The sequence below is a fragment of the Macaca mulatta genome, chromosome X, assembly GCF_049350105.2.
Source record: "Macaca mulatta isolate MMU2019108-1 chromosome X, T2T-MMU8v2.0, whole genome shotgun sequence".
Lineage (NCBI taxonomy): Eukaryota > Metazoa > Chordata > Mammalia > Primates > Cercopithecidae > Macaca > Macaca mulatta.
The window spans coordinates 51,785,628-51,807,566 of NC_133426.1; the positions used below are offsets into that span (position 1 = coordinate 51,785,628).

At 38.2% G+C, this 21,939-nt stretch overlaps 1 protein-coding gene and 1 non-coding gene across 3 annotated transcripts in view; one reads left to right on the plus strand and one right to left on the minus strand.

Annotated features, from left to right (window-relative positions):
- The window catches only part of MAGED1 (MAGE family member D1), a 106,494-nt gene that overhangs the window by 72,061 nt on the left and 12,494 nt on the right, over nt 1–21,939 (plus strand). The gene's annotated exons all lie outside the window — the stretch shown is intronic.
- On the minus strand, nt 3,917–4,022 carry LOC114675200 (U6 spliceosomal RNA). Its single transcript, XR_003726292.1, has one exon. It is a non-coding gene; the product is annotated as a U6 spliceosomal RNA (small nuclear RNA).

The following is a 21,939-nucleotide window of genomic DNA, read 5'->3' on the forward strand; positions in this document are numbered from 1 at the left end:
TGGGGTAGTGGCAATGCAATATCCTTGTTTAGACTTGATGTTAATTTGTATCAGTGTTTGCTGGTAATGCTAATCAAAAACAAACTCCACCTAGAAACCTGTTTGTGGTAAAACATGGATAACATGAGTAAAGAGAATTTATATGATTTCATTGATCCATTGTGTGGGAGTTGTGAGGGATTAATAAATAGCACTCATCTTCCCTGACTAGCTTCAGAAACAATTGAAATTGAAAGATGTAGAAATCAGGTAAATGGAACTCAAAACATCATCTTTATTACTGATAACACTTCAGAGAATATGGCTTTAATGTGGACTTCTTAATATTGGGCCCAGAATTAAGCAGATTACCTAGACCACCATAAGCAATGCTAAAAAACCACAAGGCTCTGGGCCAAAAGTGGGCCACTTGATGCATTATATGTTATCTGTAAGCATGTAGACGAAGGGCAGAGAGCAAGAGCCCCAGCCAAGCTGTATTAGTCAGGGTTCTCTAGAGGGACAGAACTATATATACACATAAAAATAAAGGGGAGCTTATTAAGTATTAACTTACATGATCATAAGGTCTCACAATAGGCTATCTGCAAGCTGAGGAGCAAGAAGAGTCAATCCGAGTCCCAAAACTGAAGAACGTGTAGTTCAATGTTCAAGGGCAGGAAGCATCCAGCATGAGAGAAAGATATAGGCTGGGAGGCTAGGCCTGTCTCTCCTTCTGACGTTTTTCTGCCTGCTTTATATTTGCTGGCAGCTGATTAGATTGTGCCCACCAGATGAAGGGTATATTTGCCTTCCCCAGCCCACTGACTCAAATGTTAATCTCTTTTGGCAACACCCTCACAGACACACCCAGGATCAATACTTTGTATCCTTCAATCAAGTTGATACTCAGTATTAACCATCACACAAGCATACTTAGATGTTTCTTCCAAACATACTAGTCATATAACTCATTCCTCCTTCTGTGGACAGAAAAGCAGAAGTGTTAGTCTGTTTGAAGTTCTTCCACTTGGAAACATGAGAAGTAAAGATTAAGTGTTCCCTCTAACACAGCTCAGTGATATATTCAGTATCGCCATGTGCTTGAACTTGTCTATCTCTTCGGGACCAAAAATATCATAATTTTGCTGTGACACGAAAGGTATTAGGATATTTTAGGAAGACTGTAGTACAAATAGCTCAACTACAGAATATCATATTAATGACATATCAATAGAATATTTTAAAACCCCATCTAAATGCTATAACAAAACATGAAGAAATGCTTCTTAAAGGCAGATGTACCAAAAGGAATCCATTCACCACTCTCTACCAATGGGAACACCAAACATTGTACATTTAGAGCATGATATGTTTCTCCACTTAACACCTACTAGAACTCTGCAATGAGGCTTCAAGTGAGAAACTTCTCTATTATATCTGGATTGATGTAAGATCCACATATCAGGAAAGTGTGTGTGTGTGTGTGTGTGTGTGTGTGTGTGTGTGTGTATGAGACAGTAAGATAGGAGTGGGGGAGAAGAAAGGAGAGGAGAGGAAAGAAAAGAGAGAAGGAAAATGAGATAGCAGGGAATGGGCACCACAGGTATAAAATCCTAAGTGATGTGGGTCATATGTTTGATGGAGAGATAGGGAGAGTATTGTGTGATAGTGAGGTAGTGGAGGTACGTGGCCAAAGTATGTGTGATAATGGTGTCAATGGGGACAGTGTGAGGATGGTATGAAATTGTGATCATGAAGACAGAGGCAATGTGAGTGACAGTGACAGAAAGAGATCAGAATGTATGTGACAGTGGTAGTTACGGTCACAGTGTATGTGAAAGACAAGAATTGTGCATGTGTGTGCATATGGTTGTTCGAAAGAATGGGGAGGGAGAGGACGGGATGATGGGACACTGGGATCATTGTGTGAAAATGTGGATGGGACATGTTGAAGTAGAGGGAGGATGGAATGGGGCAAGTGTAATGTCATTATGGAAGATGGGTACATGATGGAGGTGAGAAGGTTAGTGTATGTCTGTGTGTCTGTGTGTGCTGGGGAAAATGAGAAGTGTGTCTCTGTGAGGACAGGTGGATACAGTGAGCACGGGTAATCACAGTCGATGAAAATGTGATTGGAGTGGGGAAATCATGAGGGTCTGAATAGGGTTGTTGATAAAGTATATGATGGGAAAATGCACAGAGTTTCTGAGTGTCAGTGAGGAATGGGGAATATATGTGTGTGAGAGCAGAGCTGATGTGGTTATTGGTTGTGAGTATGTATGAAATGGAGGTGGTATGAGAATGTGTGGAAGGAGATTTGGAGGATGATACAAGTTTGATAATGGAGACATGGACTGTGTGTATGATAGTGGGTGTGGCTAGTTACTGCGTAAGGGTGTAGTGTAGGGATTAATTGGGGTGTGACTATGTGAGTGATGGGGATGGTGTGTATGATAATGGGGATTGATTTAAGTTAGTTGTATTTGACAGTGGGTATCATGGGTACTGTATCTGTTCTGGTCTAAAGACATTTTATTTATGATAGTACAGGATAGGACAGAGTATGTGTGGAAATGGTAGCGATAGAGACATGTTAGTGGGCATATTAATCCATTTTCACACTGCTATAAAGAGTTATCTGAGACTGGATAATTTATTAAAAAGAAAGAGGGTTTAGGGTGCTGGGATTGCAGGCGTGAGCCACTGCTCCTGGCCTGGAAGATCTCCATTTTTATGATTTTTTAATTTTTAATTTTTTTTTTAAGAGACAGGGTATGTGCCAGGCGCGGTGGCTCATGCCTGTGATTCCAGCAGTTTGGGAGGCCGAGGCGGGCGGATCGCTTGAGCTCAGGAGTTCGAGATCGGCCTGGGCAACATGGCGAAACCCTGTCTCTACACACACACACACACAAAAAAAAACCAAAAATTAGACCGGTGTGGTGGTGGGCACCTGTGGTCCCAGTGCTTGGGAGGCTGAGGTGGGAGAATCGCTTGAACCCAGGAGACGGAGGTTGCAATGAGCCAAGATTGCGCCACTGAACTCCAGCCTGGGTGACAGAGCAACACCCTGTCTCAAAACAAAACAAAACAAAAAAAGAGATGGAGTCTTTCTCTGGTGCCCAGGCTGGGGTGCAGTGGCGCTATCATAGTTCACTGCAGCCTAAACTCCTGGGGTCGGGGGATCCTCCTGCCTCAGCCTCCTGATTAGCTGAGACTAGGAGGGTGAGCCACCGTGCTGGGCTAAGATATCCATTTTTAGACGCTTTGTCTCAGTGTATTAAAAATATCGTCCTTGGACAAGTGTGGGTTGGTGATCTAGTCTACCATGAACTAAATACAGAACTTAGCCTAAGTGTTTGGGAACTTTTACTGCAATTTTAGAGTGATTTTATTTATGCTGAATCAATAATTTAAAGAGCGAGGCTTGTATTTCGTATTATAATTTACTGTAATATCAGTTTTTCTAGAAACAAACTCTTATTTCACGAAAGTATTGATTGAAATGAATTAAAACGAACAAAAAAACAACTGGTTTTGCACAAGTAGTTTGAGATATATTGCTGTATCTTACTCAAAATTGATGTGTATGTGATTTCTTTTTCTATAATGTGGGGTGTGTGTGTGTGTGTGTGTGTGTTCTTTGGGGATCTTGTGCTCTATTCCTAAAATATTAATGTCATGTGGGATTCCAGAATTGTTTTGTTTTGTTCCAGATATTTGCCTTGCATATATAAAGATGTGACCATTCTTTGCATGCTCTTTCCCCAGAGGCACATGTAAATGGAGTTGTAATTTCCTGTTGGTAAACAGCACAAATATTTAAATTTAGAATCAGGTGGTAAGGTTGATATGTAGAAGGGTAATACACTGGATTGCCTTCAAAGTGATACCTTTCCAGTTAACTGTTAACTCACCAGTTTACTGCTTTGCTTTTCTTTCTTTTTTATGCTTCATGAATTTGTGTGTCGTCTTTGTACAGGGGCCATGTGCTAATCTCTGCACCGTTCCAATTTTAGCGTTTGTGCTGTCAAAGCAAGCACGACTTTTCTTAATCATATCAAATATTACATGGTATGTGAAAACAGTATAGGTCTGGCTTAAGGTATTTCACAGATGACAAATGGACCTCTTGTTATAGAGGAATGAAAGATATAAATTAATAAAACATGATCATGATAAGAATAAAACAAAACTAAATCTCTCCAGTGCTTGGCAGCACACTCCTGGAGAGGGTTCAGGCTGTGTGTGGCCCCCCAGCAGGTGCTCAGAGATGGCTTAATGGCCTCGGTGACAACGGGAGCCCAGACTGCATAAGATTCTGCCTCTGGAGATGCAGAACAGTAGGGGCCTCTGATGTGCTCGAACATCTGTTTTGGATCTCCATTTCTCCTCAAGAAGAGACTCCTTTTTAAAAATTATTTTTTGGAAGCTGGATTACTACACTGATTTCCAGAGTCCTCTTACACCTGCCACTTCTCAAGGGAATATTTTGGGCATAATCTTTTAATCTTTTTGGAAAGCTAACAAAACATTACCTATGCCAGGCCTTCCACCAGGAACATCCCATTCTTTCCATCATAGTGCTTTCTAAAGGACTTTATCGTTTGTTCTCTGGGTTCATTTAACTCTTAACTTACACCGATTTAGCATCTTTGCTATATTTCCTTGCTATTTTCTTATTTCATTCTTTACATGTTATGTTACATTTCTGTTTGAGTCTTTACAGTATCTTCTTTCTTAACAACTTGTCTTTCTAGAATATTCTCACAATTAATGTTTTGGTTTGTTTTGAGGTAGGTGATCAGCAGGTCTTGTTTTCTGAGCACTGGTCAGGACCCTGTCTATCTAAATGGTATGTAGCAAAGAAACTGGCCAAAGCTGGGTAGGACCAGCAATTATAATGCACTTGCATAAGACACTTCTACCAGTACCATGACATTTTACAAATGCCATGGCAATGACCTGGAAGTTATCTTATATAATTCTGGGAACTCTCTTCCCTTTTTCCATACTCCCGTTTGTGAATAACCCACCCCTTATTTAGCACATAATTAAGAATGGGTATAAATATAGGTAGCCAGCAATCCACAAGTGCTACTCTGGACCAATCTGCCTATGGGGTGGCCCTGCTCTGTCTATGGAACAGTCACTTGGCTGTACACTGTTGCTCAAATAAACTTGCTTTCTTTCATTGTCAAAAAATAAAAATACATAAAAAGAAAGAGGGTTTAGTTGACTCAGTTCTGCATGGCTTGGGAGGGCTCAGGAAACTTACAATCATGGTGGAAGGGGAAGAGGCACGTCTTGCATGGCAGCAGGTGAGAGAGAGGGAGCAAGAGTAGGGAAAACTGCCTTATAAAACCATCAGATCTCATGAGAACTCACTCACTATCAGGAGAACAGCATAAGGGAAAGCGACTCCATGATCCAATCACCTCCCACCTGGTCCCTCCCTTGACATGTGGGGATTATGAGCATTACAATTTGAGATGGGATATGGGTGGGGACACAGAGCCAAACCATATCAGCAGGATTGAAGGGTAAAGTGTGAATATGATAGTTTGGAGAACTGGGACAATATGTGGAGATCATACTTCATAAGTCATAGTCATAATCATGAGTCAGAGAGAGTCGTGTGAATGAGTTAGTGTGTCAGACTGTGTGTGTGTGTGTGTGTGTGTGTGAGAGAGAGAGAGAGAGAGAGAGAGAAGTTGGGGTAGGGGCATCTCATGTTTTAGGATGGGTATTTGGAATATCCTTTGGATGTGAGTAACAAAGACCTAAAAATGAGTTGCTTAAAATAATTAAGGGATATCTTTTCTTCACCTGAAACAAGCCCAGGACCTTCAGAATTTTATCAGTGTCTCAGTCCCCTTATGTATTTTTTTTGTTCCATGGTCCTTGGTGTATAGCTGTCATCTTCCAGGTGCCTTCTGGTTGAAGGATGCCTGCTGCAACTCTGGCCATCATTTTTATGTTTCAGGTAGAAAGAATGAGGAAGAGGAGAGGGCAAAAATACCTTGTCAGTGGAATTAGTAGTCTCCTTTTACAGAGCTTTCCCAAAAATCCTATCCAATGACTGCCAAATACATCCCATGGGAAAGAACTGTGACACATAGCCACCACTATCTGTAGCTGAGAGAACATGGTAAGAAAAAACAATTTCCTAGTAAGGAAAAGGGGATGTTGGTAGGATATAACCAGTAGAGAAGGAGAGGTTGAAGATTTGGGAGAGAGAGTATAATTAATAGATGAAAATCACAAAGGTGCTAGATACAGATGGGATATGACTGGCAGAGTTTGAGATGCTGGAGGATATCATGGTAAGCAAAAATAGACATATTGTCTCTGCCCTCATAAAGCTACTGTCTTGTGAGGAAGATAGACAGTAATCGCAGACACAAATATTTGTGAAGTTGTCACTCTGGTAAGTGCTATGGAGGGGAAGTACATGGTTCTGTGGATAGGTTAAAAGAGGTCTTTACCTAATCAGGGAAGTAAAAGCAGGGAGGAAGTAATGATGGAGATGAAACCAGAAGACAGATTCAGAATTCATTGGTTGAAGGATCTGTGGGTGGGATGGGGTAAAAGTGTTTCCAGAAGAGGAAACAGCATGAACAAAGGGACTTATGCTCTGTTATCTTTTAAAATGTATTTTATTTCATTTAGAATCTTTTCTATTATGTCTTCAAGTTCACTAATATTTAGTAATAAATATCTTCTAGTATTTTTTTCTTCTCAAATATAGTTTTTATATCTAGATGTATGACTTGGGCCTTAATAAATAGATCTCATGTTTTTACTTAACATGACCATTCTTTCCTCTAAGTTTTTGGACACATGGAATATAGTTATGATGGCTTTTAATGTGCTTACCTGCTAATTATAACATCTATTAAATATGTAAGTTCTGGGTAAATTTGGATTGATTGATTTTTCTCCTCAAGATGGATCCTATTTTTCTGCTTCTTCGTATGCCTGTGTTTTTTGTTTGTTTGTTTGTTTAATTTGATGCCAGGCAATGGGAATTTTACCTTTTGGTAAAATTTTGTTGAAGTTTTGTCTTTTGGTGCTAGATATTTTTATATTCCTACAAAGCTACCTGTGCTTTGTTCTGAAATGCAGTTCTTTGGAAACAGTTAGATCTTTTTTAGTCTTGCTTTTATGATTTGTTAGGCAGGACCACAGCAGTTTTTTTTGCATAAAGCTAATTATCCCTGACTGATGAGGCAAGACCCATCTGAGTATCCCATGCCACATGAATTAGGAAGTTTTCCACTTTAGCTGGTGAGAACAGCATGGTCCCCAAACCTGTTCGAGCTTCTGGCACTTGTTCCCTTTAATCCTTTCAGGTGACTCTTTCCCCGGCCTCAGGCAATTTCCTTTTATGAATTCACTGATCAGTACTCTGCCTAATACTTAATGGCAATCCTTCAAAGATCTCCAGTGTTCTCCCTGTGTACCTCTCTCTTTTTGGGTACTCTGCTCTGTGAACTCTAGCTACCTTGGTCTTTCTGGTCTCTCATCTCTGTCACCCCAGAATTCAGGGAATCCCCTGGATTCTGACTACATTCTCCCTTGCTGCTCCACAAACTGGAACCTCTCAAGCAGTAAGTGCTCACTTCTTTTTTCCTCATCTCTCAGGGATTACTGTTCTTCATTGCCTAATGTTCAGTGTCTTGAAAGACCATTATTTCATATTTTCTGTCCATTCTTAAGTGTTTTTTGTCAGGTTGGAGGGCAAAATCCTGTCCCCAGCTTGCCTCTTAGGAAGTTATATGGCAGAGACCTGTTAGATAATTATTTTCTTTTCTTTTACAGTTGTTTGACCTTCTCATTACTGCCAAGTATCACAAATGAGTGACAGTTATAATTTTTTTTTTATCAAATGAGAAGAGCCTGAGAATAAGAAATGTATTCAAAATCAGGGATCTGAGGAACAATTTGGGTCACAGAGGAATGTGGCCATGTATTACAAGGATAACTCCTCATTACTCTAATCACAAGAAACTTCTGAGCATAAAGACAAGTTAGAAAAGGAGATTAACCTTCTTTTAAAGGATAGATGTTTAAGGCTTGGGGTAGATATTCACAGGATTGGTTCCCAGCCAGGGGGCTTCCAAGACATACTAAGTGTTAGAGTAATTGTGCTCTAATCTCAGACATCCTACGGGAGGATGAAAGCATACATAGGACAAGCCCACACTCACACCCATAGTGTGGGTCACATGACCATAGCTTCAGACTAATTTCAGAGACTATAAATCAGCAAGAAAAGGCCATGATGGTGAGAAAATGTGTGAAGAGCATTGAAGAGCCTTTGGCCAAGCTTCAGATCTTATTAACGTCAGATAATTCATTAGCAGAGATAAACTCTATGAATGTAGTTTTCATGGATGGTCTTTCTTTTTTTTTCTTTTCACATTCACTTGACTTTGTGGATGGTCTTTCAACTAGAGTTCAAATGTCATTCATTATTGTTAAATATATACTGAAGCCATAGGAATGCAGTCAGTGGAAAAAAGCCTTTAGGAACAAATCAAACCTGAGTAATCATGAGAAATTTCAACCTGGAGAGAAACTGTTGAATATAAAAAATGTGATACTCCACTCTGTTCTTATCCCATGCAGACTCCCCCAATCTGTGTAAGTGATTCCTTTGGATTCCTCCTCACACGACTTTGGTGAGGGAGTTGCATGCCCCTCTCCTTCCTCAAGAGAGAGGAAAACACTCTTTCCCAAGCCAAGGACTCACAACACTGTAAATTCTTATCTAATTCTTTCTAGCTTTCTGAGTACATATGGGCTGAAAAGGAATGGAATGAATACCAGTAGCATGACTAGTGTGCTCTCCCCATGTAAGGCCTGTAGGATTGTGCTCAGATCTCCTGGGATGTTCTCTTTAGAATGTGGAGGTACTGGGTAACTTTTTCTTTTCTTTACTTTATTGTTTTTTTTTTTAAAGGCTATATGGCTTTAACCAAAATTGTGAGGAAAGGGTGAAAGTTCAATTCAATAACCTGCTAAATTTGTATTATCTTTTCTCATTTAATATTACAATAGAAGCATGCTTCTGTCATTAAAAACATCTAAATCAGATTTTTTATCACTCCCAATTTAAAGCATAGTCTTTAAAGGTAAATTACTAAGAAAGTATAGATATATTTTAGGCTCTAAATATACATTTCTGAATTGTTTTCTAGTAAAAGGAATACTTATTTGGCTTTTCAATAGCAAAGGACATCCCTAGCATTTTTTTAAAAGGAGAAAATGATAGTGGAAAAGAAAGTCATAGATTGCATTTTTTCCTAGATCAGGAATTCATAAATAAGACTAAGAGGCAAGGCACCAAGCATTTGCAACAAGTGTGACAGATACAAGGTTAATAACCTTGATGTACAAAGAACTCTCACAGCAAAATACAAATGATTAAGAAACACTGAGAGTATCTTCCCATCATTAATAATAATAATAAATACAGTTTGAATCAATTAAACATCATTTTGTCTATCAAAAGGGCAAAGATTTTTAAAGCAAATGTTCAGCACTATTAAAGGTATGTGAGAACTCTTCTGCATTACTAGTGTTGACAAAAACCTTTCTGGAAAGCATTTTGGTATTATTGAATAACAGCCTTAAAATAGTTCATACCCCTTTGAACTAGTAATTCCATTTCTAATAATATACCATAGGGAAATAATTGGAGGTATGCACAGAGGTTTGTTGGGGGAAAATCACCACAATGATAATCTAGTGAACAAAAATAAATGGAAACAAGATTTTTGTTACTTGGTCAAGTAGGTAAGTTTATATGATGGGATATTACACGTTATCATAAAGAATTTTGCAAAGACTTTTCAATGTCATAGAAAATGTTATGCTAAGATAATTGTGATAAAACATTATATACAAAAAAGAGTCTCAGATGTAGTATATTAATTACAACTGTGCATGTGTGTTTGTGATGTTAGACTTGGTTTGGACCATTTTCCCAACGTTTTTCAGGTGATTTTTCTTTTATAAAATGAAATTAGGAAATGTCATACTGTGTAGCTGAACTCATGACTTTTCTGAGTCCAGCTACATATCTGTTTTAATTGTTGTTAATGTTCCATGATTTCCAAATTAAGTGGTTTATGAGGTTTATATTGATGCTGAACATTGAGGATACATATGGCACTAAATCATATCCCAGGTGTCTGAGAGCATTCAGATATGTCTTGAAATTTTCCAGTGCAAATGAAAGAGGGACTCTATGTCACAAGATACCAAAAGCTCACATGGTAAGGTCATCTGATGCAGTACCAAACAAACATTCCCAAACTGTGCATTGGGGTTCTACTTGCAGGCTTCCTTCCCTTGTCTCTTCTGATAACCTTCTGCTTATTAATGGAATGTGAGTTGCTGTGGTGATGGGGGTGAGGAATTAACTGGAAGGGAATTGTGCAATATGAAGGAAGGTGTAACCTATTTAAGTCTGTAAGAGATTACAAGTCACCAAGAAAGCCTCCGATGGTGAGAAACCATGTGAAGAACATTGAAGAGCCTTTAGCCAAGCTTCAGATCTTATTAACATCACAATTTGTTAGCAGCGATGAACTCTATGAATGTAGTAATCATGGATGGTCGTTCCAGCAGAGTTCGAATGTCATTCATTATTGTTAAATACATACTGAAGCCATAGGAATGCATTTGATATAATCCTAAGATGTCACTTTGCCTGCTCTTATGATGCAAATTGGCATTAGAAATTCAGCCAACTTTCTTAAAGTTGTGGAAATCTGACTGGACTCAGATCCATTAATCCTTGAAAGCAGGTAATACATGTATTTTTGCTGTCATTATTTCTCCAGAACTTATCACAATGTGTAGTACTTTACTAGGTATACTTTTAAAATGTTTTAAAATTCTTATACATGTATAAATAAAGAAGATAAAATCAAGTTGACTCAAGTCTAGAAAACATGGATGAGGGATTTAAGAATTCTGAAGTGTTTATTCTGAGGCACCATATAGCTTTATGTTTGGGCCTCAGTGTATATTATCAATGTAGAGGCTTCAAGAAGGACCCATTATTTCATATGGTTATTCTACCCTTTACTTAGGGGTGTTATAATCTCATGCTATGATTTTGTTTTTATTATATTTTGCTTTAAAGTACTATGATATTAATACATCATCTTTTTATTATTTGCATGTAATAGCTTATTCCATCCTTTTATTTTCATGTTTGCTGTATCTTTATGTTTAAGATATTTCTCTTGTTAATTGCATATAGCTGTCTTTATAATGGAAAGATACATAAATTTCCTTTAATTACAGCATCCTCAAATATTCTGTAATTGGAGATTTGATTTCCTCTTTGAAGGAAAGCTTCATTTATTCCTTCTCCAGTGCTCTCCCTTTCTTTATGTACTTCCAAGTTCTGCCCTATATCATTTTCTTTCTGCCTGAAGAAAATCTTCTAATATTTCTTGCAGAGCAGGACTATTGGTGATCAATTCATTCCATTTTTGTTCATCTGAGAATGTCTTTACTTCTCCTTTACTTTTTTTTTCCTTCTCCTTTACTTTTGAAAGATCTTTTTCTATATGTAGAAATCTAGGGTGGTAGTCATTTTTCTTTTAACACTTTAAATATTTCACTTTACTCTTATTGCTTGCATGGTTTCTGATGAAAGCTGCTGTAATTTTTATTCTTGTTCTATTATAAGTAAGATATTTGGTGTTCTCTGAGCTTCCTGGATCTGTAATTTGGTGTCTGTCATTAATTTTGGAAAATTCTTAGCCATTATTTGATATTTCTTCTGCTCTATTCTCTTTCTCTTCTCCATCTGATGTTCCAGTTATGCATATGTGACTCCAGATTTGCCTATCCATCAAGATTTTAGGGAGATGATTTGCCCTGAAATTTCATTTCTATGACAGGTCCAAAAAAGTGGTTGATTTTTAGTTTGTCCAGTTTTTTTTTTCTGGTTGTTGGTGCCTCCAGCCTCACATTGATTCTGTGGTGGAAGAAAGGCATGGGGAAGCATAGAGTCAGTAGATATTGTGGGTTCCTTAAAAAGGAGGAACTGTAAGCCCCATATTCTAGGGATGGGAAGAAATGCCAGATAGGTTTGTAAGATCCTTAAGCAATGTGTTCTTGTGTCTCACCTTCTGGCTAAGGCCAGAGAGGACAAGATTACAAAACAGAATTGTCTGTGTGGTGTCTATAATTATTTGTAGCCTCTTCATGTGGTTTCCCTCAGCTGAGGGTATTATGGGAGTATATGTGAGGCAAAGACAGCCTCACAGAGATTAACAGACCTCAGCATATCATAGGAACAGCAGAATGTTTTCCACATATATGAGTGATATATGATACCCAAAGAGAGAGTTGGACCCAAAGCAGCTTTACAGTAAAGAATGAAGCTCACTCAACAACTACCTGCTTGAACAGACATTGGTGAACAAATATGACATGTATGCCAACATGGATACATGACACCCAACATATGTTCCCCATCCTGATGTTTTGACACTATTTAACATCGTAGAACTTAAATACAACCCCAAAGCAGAGAGTGAGAGGGGGACTCCATACTGCTGGAGATTAAGTTTCCACCACTCACTGGAATGGAAACTTGACATAGAATTTATGTTGAGTTGCAGAGAGAATAACTTACATATCCTGCATACCAGAGTTTGTCAGATAATACCCATACCTGCAGAACAATCATCAACAGAACGTGTGTGATAAACACTGAGTATCTCAAACAAATTTATCTACTCAAAACTTGGGGTGTATGTCTCTTATAGTAAAAAACCACAGTGGTCTTACCTCAAGGCCAGAGTGAGATGTGAGAAATGACCTCTGGCATGTTGGTGGGTACCAACATAAAGGGAACTGAGAATCTGAGAAGAAGAGAGGACAACTTCTCTGCATAACGAAATCACTGTCATTGGTGAAGTGTGATTCTACTTCATTTCTTCTTCTTCCTGTCCCTGGCCCTCTTATTTCAAATACTTCTCTTTTCTCCCTGGTTATTTCCTCTACTCCCTCCTTCCTCTTTTTTACTCCTCTCCTTGTTTATTTTTCATCCCTCCTTATCTACTCCTTAACCTCTTGTCTTAGTCAGTTTGGGCTGCTATAACTGACTACCATAGACTGGGTGGCTTAAACAATAGAAATCTACTTCCCACCATTCTGGAGGCTGGCAGATCTGCTGTCTGTTGAGGGCCCTCTTTTTCCTGGTTTGCAGATAGCCATCTTCTTCTTGTGTCCTCACAAGGTGGAGAGCAGACCGAGGAAGCAAGCTTTCTCCTTTTCCTTCTTATAAGGTCATTAATCTCATTATGAGGGCTCTACCCATATGACCTAATTACCTCCCAAAGGTCCCATCTCCAGTACAGTCACACTGAGAATTTAGGTTTCAACATCTGAATTTGGTGAGGCCACAAACATTCTGTCCATACCACCCCTCTATATACTCCCCACTCCCTCTCATGCTCTTCTACCTTACATCCTCTTCTCTTTCCTCTTGCTTTTTTCTTTTTCTTTTTCTTTTTCTTTTTTTTTTTTTTTTTTTGAGACGGAGTTTCACTCTCGTTGCCCAGGCTGGAGTGCAATGGTGAGATCTTGGCTCACTGTAACCTCCGCCTCCTGAGTAGACGCGATTTTCCTACCTCAGCCTCCCGAGTAGCTGGGATTACAGGCACTTGCCACCACGCCCAGCTAATTTTTTGTATTTTCAGTAGAGACTGGGTTTCACCATGTTGGCCAGGCTGGTCTCGAACTCCTGACCTCAGGTGATCTACCTGCCTCAGCCTCCCAAAGTGCTGGGATTATAGGCATGAACCACCGCACCCGGCCTCCTCTTGCTTTTTCTGCTCCAACTTAGTATCTGTTATTTCTCCATTATCTTATTTTTCCTTATCTTCCTAATTCCATTTACTTCCAGCTGCTATTTTTATTAATCTTTTCTTATTCCTGTTATATTCTTTCTTCTTTTCTTCCTCCCTCTCTTCCTCTTCAGTCCCTTTCTTTCTTACTTGACCTTCTTTCTAATTTCTCCCACTCTTCATGCTCCCATCTAACAAGATGGTGGAAAACAGAGAAAAAGATAATAGAATGGAATAAAAATGTACTTAAAATGGTAACAAGAATAGGTAATGGATTTCACTGGGGAATAAGGCAGGGAGAGGCATTATGAATAATCCAAAGTAAAATAGGGAGAGAAAGAAGCTATTAAATATGATTTTTAAAAAACTACTTATCAAAAGCCATAATTATTCTGATAGGCAAAATGGTAAAGTCACTTCAGGAAAAAGAAAGGGATGTTACTTATTTAGATTATTACTCAATATTGCTCTTGATGTTTTAGCAACTCATATAAGAGACCACCACCAAATAAGTGCTATTCATATTGTAAAAGAGGTGATCAAATTATTTCTTTTTCTTATAATGCGATTGTACATTAAGAAATCACAATAGATTAAAAAAAAATACGAGAATTGAGAACTTCCAGAAAGAAGTAGTAGACAGGGTAGATGTATTTTTCCTATCCAACTCTGGAAAAAATATACAAACAAAACATAACAAGACCCACAAAGTTGAAACGAAGATGATATATTCTCTAGGGAACATGGAACCAAGGAATCAACATGGAGGTAAGTTCCCTGTGTTTTCTTTTTGCTGCGTACATCCTAGACCAGATGCTAGAGAAACTGGCAAACTGGAAACATCAAAGGGCACAGACCAAAAAAAAAAAAGCCTCAATATAAATCCACTCTTTCTTCACCTGAAGAACAGACAGCCTAGTAAGGATTTTTTTTTTTTTTACTCTTGTCATCTAGGCTGGAGTGCAGTGGCACGATCTTGGCTCACTGCAACCTCCGCCTCCCAGGTTCAAGCGATTCTCCTGCCTCAGCCTCCTGAGTAGCTGGAATTACAGGTGTGCGCCACCACGCCCGGCTAATTTTTGTATTTTTAGTAGAGACAGGGTTTTGCCATGTTGTCCAGGCTGGTCTTGAACTCGTGACCTCAGGTGATCTGACAGCCTCAGCCTCCCAAAGTGCTGGGATTACAGGTGTGAGCCACCACGCCTGGCTGACAAAATTTTTTAAACAATAACCACTCTACTGTAGCTAAATACCAGATGAGACTACAGCTCTACCCCTACTAGCAAAGGCCAACTAGAGAGACTTCCACCCTTGCCAGCCTGTAATAAGACCTCTAGTTCCCTGACAGAATGGTAAGATGAACGGGGAGTGGGAACATCCTAGTACCTACCCTCAGTCAGTAGAGACCATGTGGGGAGCCTAGATTTCCACCCCTAATGAGTGATAATGAGGTGCCTCTCCCCTAACAAATGGTGTGGTATCAAGAGGAAGCCTAATGAAGAGTCAGGTTTTTATCACCACCCAACAGTAACAATGATACCTATCTATCAGTGGTCTCAATGGAGGACATTTGGAGAGAAGTAATTGGGCACCCAATCTCTCCCAGAGTGGTACTGGTAAAAGCTTAATGTGGAGCTAGAACTGTCACTTAGCCCATGGTGGCAGCAAACTCCTCAACCCCAGGTATCAGTGGAATCTGAGTGTGGAACCTGGACTTCCACCTACATGTGGTAAAACAGAAGATTTAAATAAGACCCAGATCTTCATAACATAATATGCAAAATATCCAGGATTCAACTGAAAATCACTTGTCATAGTGAGAACTGTAATAATCACAACCTGAGTGACAAAAGACAACACATATCAAGATGGCACAGCTATTAGAATCATCTGACGAAGATTTTTAAACAGCCATCCTAAAAATGTTTCAGTGAGCAATTGTGAACATGCTTAGAACAAGTGAAAAAAAGGATGCCTTAGCAAAGAAATTGGAAATCTCTAAAAGAAATCAGAGATACAAAGAAAAATTAATAGGAAATTTTAAAACTGAAAATTTTAGTACATGGACTTTAAAAAAGACAAACCTCAGTAGATGAACTCAACAGCAAAATAAAGATAACAGAAGAATGAATCAGGGAACTTGAAGATAGAACAATAGAAATTATTCAGTCTGAATGACAGAGAAAAATATACTGAAAAACAAAACAACAACAAAAAACAGTCTTAGGCACTTGTTGGACTATTACAAAAGATTTAAATATGTGTCATTGTAATCACAGAAGAGAGAGAAGAGGGACTGAAAAAGTGTTGAGAGATACAATGGCTGAAAATGTCCCAAATTTGGGGGTGGGGGAGACAATCCCACAGATTCAGTGATTCAAGAAGCTGAGCAACCCCCCGAGAAGATATAGTCAAAGCAACCATTTTCAAACTTCTGAAAGCTTAAGACAGAACAAAAAATCTTGAATCCCACCAGAGCAAAATGACACCTTACCTATAGAGAATACCGAAGCAATGACAGACAGAAGCTCTCCCATTAGATATCATAGAGGCCACAATATATTTCAAGTGCTGCAAGAAAAGACTCATCAACCTGGAATTAAATACCCAATGAAAATAAAATACCCTTTAGTCTTGAAGAGTAAATCAAGACATTTCCAGAAGAAAGAAAACTAAGAATTTGTTTCTAGCCTACCTATCCTAAAATAATGGCCAAAGGAAGTTCTTATAAAAGAAATTAAGAATTCTAACAATTGTTCAAAGAAGGATGAACATTTCTACACAATCTCATCCAGAAAATAAGAGGAAACAACTTCCATTAATTCTGTGAAGTCAGTCTTACCCTCATCCCGAAACCAAAGTACACGAAAGAAACTTACATATTAATATGTCTCATGAACATAGACGTAAAAGTCTTCAACAGAACGTTAGTAAATCAAATCCAGTGTTGTAGAAAATGTTATACACCATGACCAAGGGGAATTTATTCCATGTAGGTTCAGCGTTCACAAATCCAGCAGTGTAATCCACTGTATCAACAGGCTAAAGAATAAAAGTCATATCATACTAATTGACAAAGAAAAAAGCATTTTAGAAAATCCAACAATTCATTTTTCCTAAAAATTGTTAGCAATTCACTAATAGAGAGTAACTTCCTCAAGGTTGATTTTTTAGGATATGCGCTAAACTTTCACCTAGCATCAGACTTAATGGTGAGAGACTGAATGATTTCTCCTTGCCATCAGGAACCAGGTAAGTATATCTGCACTCACCAGTGCTATCAAAATAGTATTGGGTTGCTGGATCATATGACAGTTCTGTTTTTAGTTTTTTGAGGAACCTCTCTATACTGTTTCTAAAGTGGCTGTATTAATTTACATTCCCATAAAAAATGTATGAGTGTACCTCTTTCTCCACATCCTTGCCAACATCCATTATTTTTGTCTTTTTGGTAATAGCCATTATTAACTGGAGTGAGATTATATCTCTTTGTGGTTTTGATTTGTATTTCTCTAATGACTAGTGATGGAGAGCATTTTGAAAATATATTCCCTTGTTCATTTGTATGCCTCTTGAGAATTATCTATTCAGGTCATTTGCCCATTTTTAAATTGGATTTTTGGGAGGTGTGTGTGTATGTTTGTTTGTGTTTTTCTATTGGGTTATTGGAGTTCCTTATATATTCTGGTTATTAAATCCCTTGTCAGTTGAATAGTTTGCAAATTATTTTCTCCCATCCTGTAGGTTTTCTTTTCACTTTGTTGATTATTTCCTCTGCTGTGCAGAAGCTTTTTAGCTTGATGTGATCCCATTTGATCATTTTTTCTTTGTTTGGGGTGCTTTTGAAGTCTTACTAAAAAAATATTTGCCTAAACCAATCCTGGGGCACTTCCCTAATGTTTTCTTCCAGTACTTTAATAGTTACAGGTCTTATATTTAAGTCTTTAACCCATTCTGATTTGATTTTTGTATATGGTGAGAGATAGGTCCAAAAGAAAGAAAAATCAGTATATCAAAGAGATAGCTGGATTCTCGTGTTTATTGTAGCACTATTCACAATGCCAAGATGTGGAATCAACCTAAGTGTCCATCAGTGGATGAATGGATAAAGAAAATATGGTATGTATGCACAATGAAATATTATTCAGCCATAAAAATAAGGAGATTCTGTCATTTGCAGCAACATGGATGGAACTGGAGGACATTATATTAGGTGAAATAAGCTAGACACAGAAAGACAAATATACGTATTCTCACTTATATGTGGGAGCTAAAGAAAATTTGATTTCATGGAAGTAGAGAGTAGAGTGATGATTACCAGAGACTGAGAAGTGTGGGAGGTGGGGAGCCTAAAGAGGGGTTTTTTAAGGGGTACAAAAATACAGTTAGATAGTAGGAATAACACCTAGTAGTCAGTAGCACAATACAGCAACTATAGTTAACAATCATTTATCGTACATTTCAAAATAACTAGGGGAGTAGATTTGGAATGTTCCCAATACAAAGAAATGATAAACGTTTGAGGTGATGGATATCTCAGTTACCCTGATGAGATTATACAAGATCATACCCTGATGAGATCATTATATATCATATACATGTATCAAAATATCACATGTAACCCATGAATATATACAACAAATATGTATCCATAAAAATTAAAAATTAAAGGTAAATCTAAGCATGCTTCTTAAAAAACAAAACACAACAAAAAGCAAAATAATAATGGAAATTCTAACCAGCTCAGTAAAGAAAGAAAAGCAATACAGATCAGAAAGGAAGAAATAAAACTCACTATTTCCAGATGTCACGATAGTGTATGTAGAAATTCCCAAAAATCTACAAAAAAATAAAATGTCCTAGAACTAATAAGTGAGTTTAGCAGGTCACAGGGTACAAGATCAACTTACCAATATCAATTTTATTTCTATATCCTAGCAATGAGCATGTGGAAATTAAAAATAGAATACTGGGCTGGGCACAGTGGCTCACACTTGTAATCCCAGCACTTTGGGAGGCTGAGGCAGGAGCAATCACTTCAGCTCAGGAGTTCGAAACCAGCCTAGGCAACATAAGGAGACCACATCTCTACAAAAATTCAAATAATTAACTGGGCATGGTGTCACGCACCTATGGTCCCAGCTACTTGGGAGGCTGAAGTGGGAGGATTGCTTGAGCCCAAAAGTTGAAGGCTGCAGTGAGCCATGATCGCACCATTGCACTTCAGCCTCGGCAACAGAACAAGGCCCTGCCAGAAAAACAAAGAAGAAGAGAAAAAGAAAAGAATACAATGACTCAAAAACAAACAAACAAACAAACAAAAAACCCACAAGGTGAAATACGTGTAAATTAACAAAACATATACAATATTTCTATACTAAAAACTAGAACATGTTAGTGAAGAAATTAAAGAAGAGCAAAATAAATGGAGAAGCACATATCGTCACATTCATGGATTGTAAGAATCAATGTAAGAAAAGATTAATTTTCCCTAAATTGATACACAGTTTAAGTGCAGTTCCTATCAAAATCCCCGCAGGATGTTTTCTAGATATAAATAAGATTATTCCAAAATATATGGAAAGACAAAAGAACCAGAATAATACATAAAATAATTTTGAGAAAGAAAGATAAAGTGGGAGAAATCATTCTATTCAATTTTAAGACTACTGACTATTGTAATCAAGACTGTGGGATTTGGTAGATGAACAGACACAGAACAATAGACTAGAACAGAGAACTCAGAAACTGCCTCACAAATATGCCAGCTGATTTTCGACAAAGGTGCAAAAACAATTCAAAGGAAGGAGGATCACCCTTTAATTACCCTGCACTGGCCTGACTGGATATCCATAGCTCTGACACCCGCTCCCCCCGCCCCCTCCCTGCTGCCAAATGAACTTCAGCCTAAACCTCACACCTAATTAAAAGTTAAACTCAAATGGATGACAGACATCAACGTAAAAATTAAAACCATAAAACTTTTAGAAGATATTGTAGGAGAAAATCGTGAGGTATACTAGGGCTTGTTGAAGAGTTCTTAGAAATGGCATAAAACCCACAATCCATAAAAGGAAAAAAAAAACCCAATAAATTGAATTTCTTCAAAATTTCCCCTGCAAAAGTCTCTGCAAACTGGGAGAAAGTACTTGCAAACCATATATATGACAAAAGATTCGTACATAAAATATACGAACTTTCAATATTCAACAGTAAAAGAGAAAAGAAAGAAAACAATGCAATTAAGGGTAATGGGGGGCTGGAAAGGAGGTGGGGATGGTTAGTGGGTACAAAAGTACTTAGAATGGATAAGACCTACTACTTGATAGCACAATAGGATAACTATAGTTAATTGCACATTTTAAAGTAACTTATAGTGTAATTGGGTTGTTTGTAACTCAAAGGATAAATGCTTGAGGGGATGGATTCTCAATGATGTGCTTATTTTACGTTGCATTCCTGTGTCAAAACATCTCATGTACCCCATGAATATATATACCTACTATGTACCCACAGGCTTTTTTAAATTAAAAAATAGGTAAAAGGCATGAAGAGGCATTTAATCAAAGAGGATATATGGATGGCAAATAAGCACATGTAAAGATGTTCAACATCATTAGCCATTAGGGAAATGCAAATTAAAACCACAGTAAGATATTACTAAACACCTGTGGCCAAAATATACTGTCACCAGCAGATGCTGGCAAGGATTTGGAGAAACTGTATCCTTCACACATTGCTGGTGGGAATGTCAAATGGTATGATCACTCTAGGAAAGTTTGGTAATTTCTTGTAAAACTAACATGCACTTACTATATGACCCAACAATTGCACTCTTGGGTACTTATCCCAGAGAAATGGGAACTACACAGATACTTGTACACAAATGTGTATAGCAGCTTCATTCACAGTAGCCCCAAACTGGAAATGACCCAGATGTCTTTCAGTGGGTGAATGGTTAAACCAACTGTTGTAGCACCTCTATACCATGTAATAGTACTCAACAGTAAAATGAGAAACTCTGATACACAAGACAACTGGGATGGATCTCACAGGCATTATGCTGAGTGTGAAAAAAGCCAATCTCAAAATGTGACACATCATATGATTACATTTTCATGACTTCTTGAAATGATAAAATTATAGAGATGGTTAGGGATGGGGGTTGTGGAGGAGGGTTGGTTGTGACTATAATGGGGTAGTATGAGGGAAATGTTTGTGGTGATGAAATAGTTCTGTGTCTTGATTGCTGTGGTGTTTGTAGAGACTTCCACATGTGATAAGGTGATAGAGAACTATATACACATTGTACCAATGTCAGTGTCTTGGTTTTGATTTTGTACTGCAGTTACATAGATGTAATCATTGGGGAAGCAGATAAAGAGTACATAGAACCTCACTGTACTATCCTCGCAATTCCCCGTGTATCTGTAATTATTTCAAAATAAAAAGTTTTAAAAGTTTTTTAAAAACAGAATTAATAAAATATTACCGAAAAGCAGTAGGGCACCAGTTATATTTCAAAAATCATGCCATAGGGCCGGGTGTGGTGGCTCACACCTATAATCCTAACACTTTGGGAGGCCGAGGTGGGTGGATCACCTGAGGTCAGGAGTTCGACACCAGCCTGGCCAACATGGTGAAACCCCATCTCTACTAAAAATAGAAAAATTATCCAGGTGCCTGTAATCCCAGCTACTCGGGAGGCTCTAGCAGGAGAATCACTTGAACCTGGGAGGCGGAGGTTGCAGTGAGCCAAGATCACGCCATTGCACTCCAGCCTGAGTGAAAGATTGAGACTCTGTCTTTAAAAAAAAAAAAAAAAAAAAAAATCATGCCATATGTATTAGCTGGTTGGATACCATTGCTGCTGCTACTGAACATGGACCCTGGATGTTAGCCCCGCTGCTAATGCTGCCCCTAGAAACTGGATTTTCTTGTGGCTGCTGCTCCCACCACCACAGCTATGGCGATGAATTCCATCACTGCATATTTGAATCACTCCTTTGAGACAAAGTGTTAGGTCTAAGTCATAACTGTGCAGTGAAAGGGTTGACTCAGCATGTCTGCAATG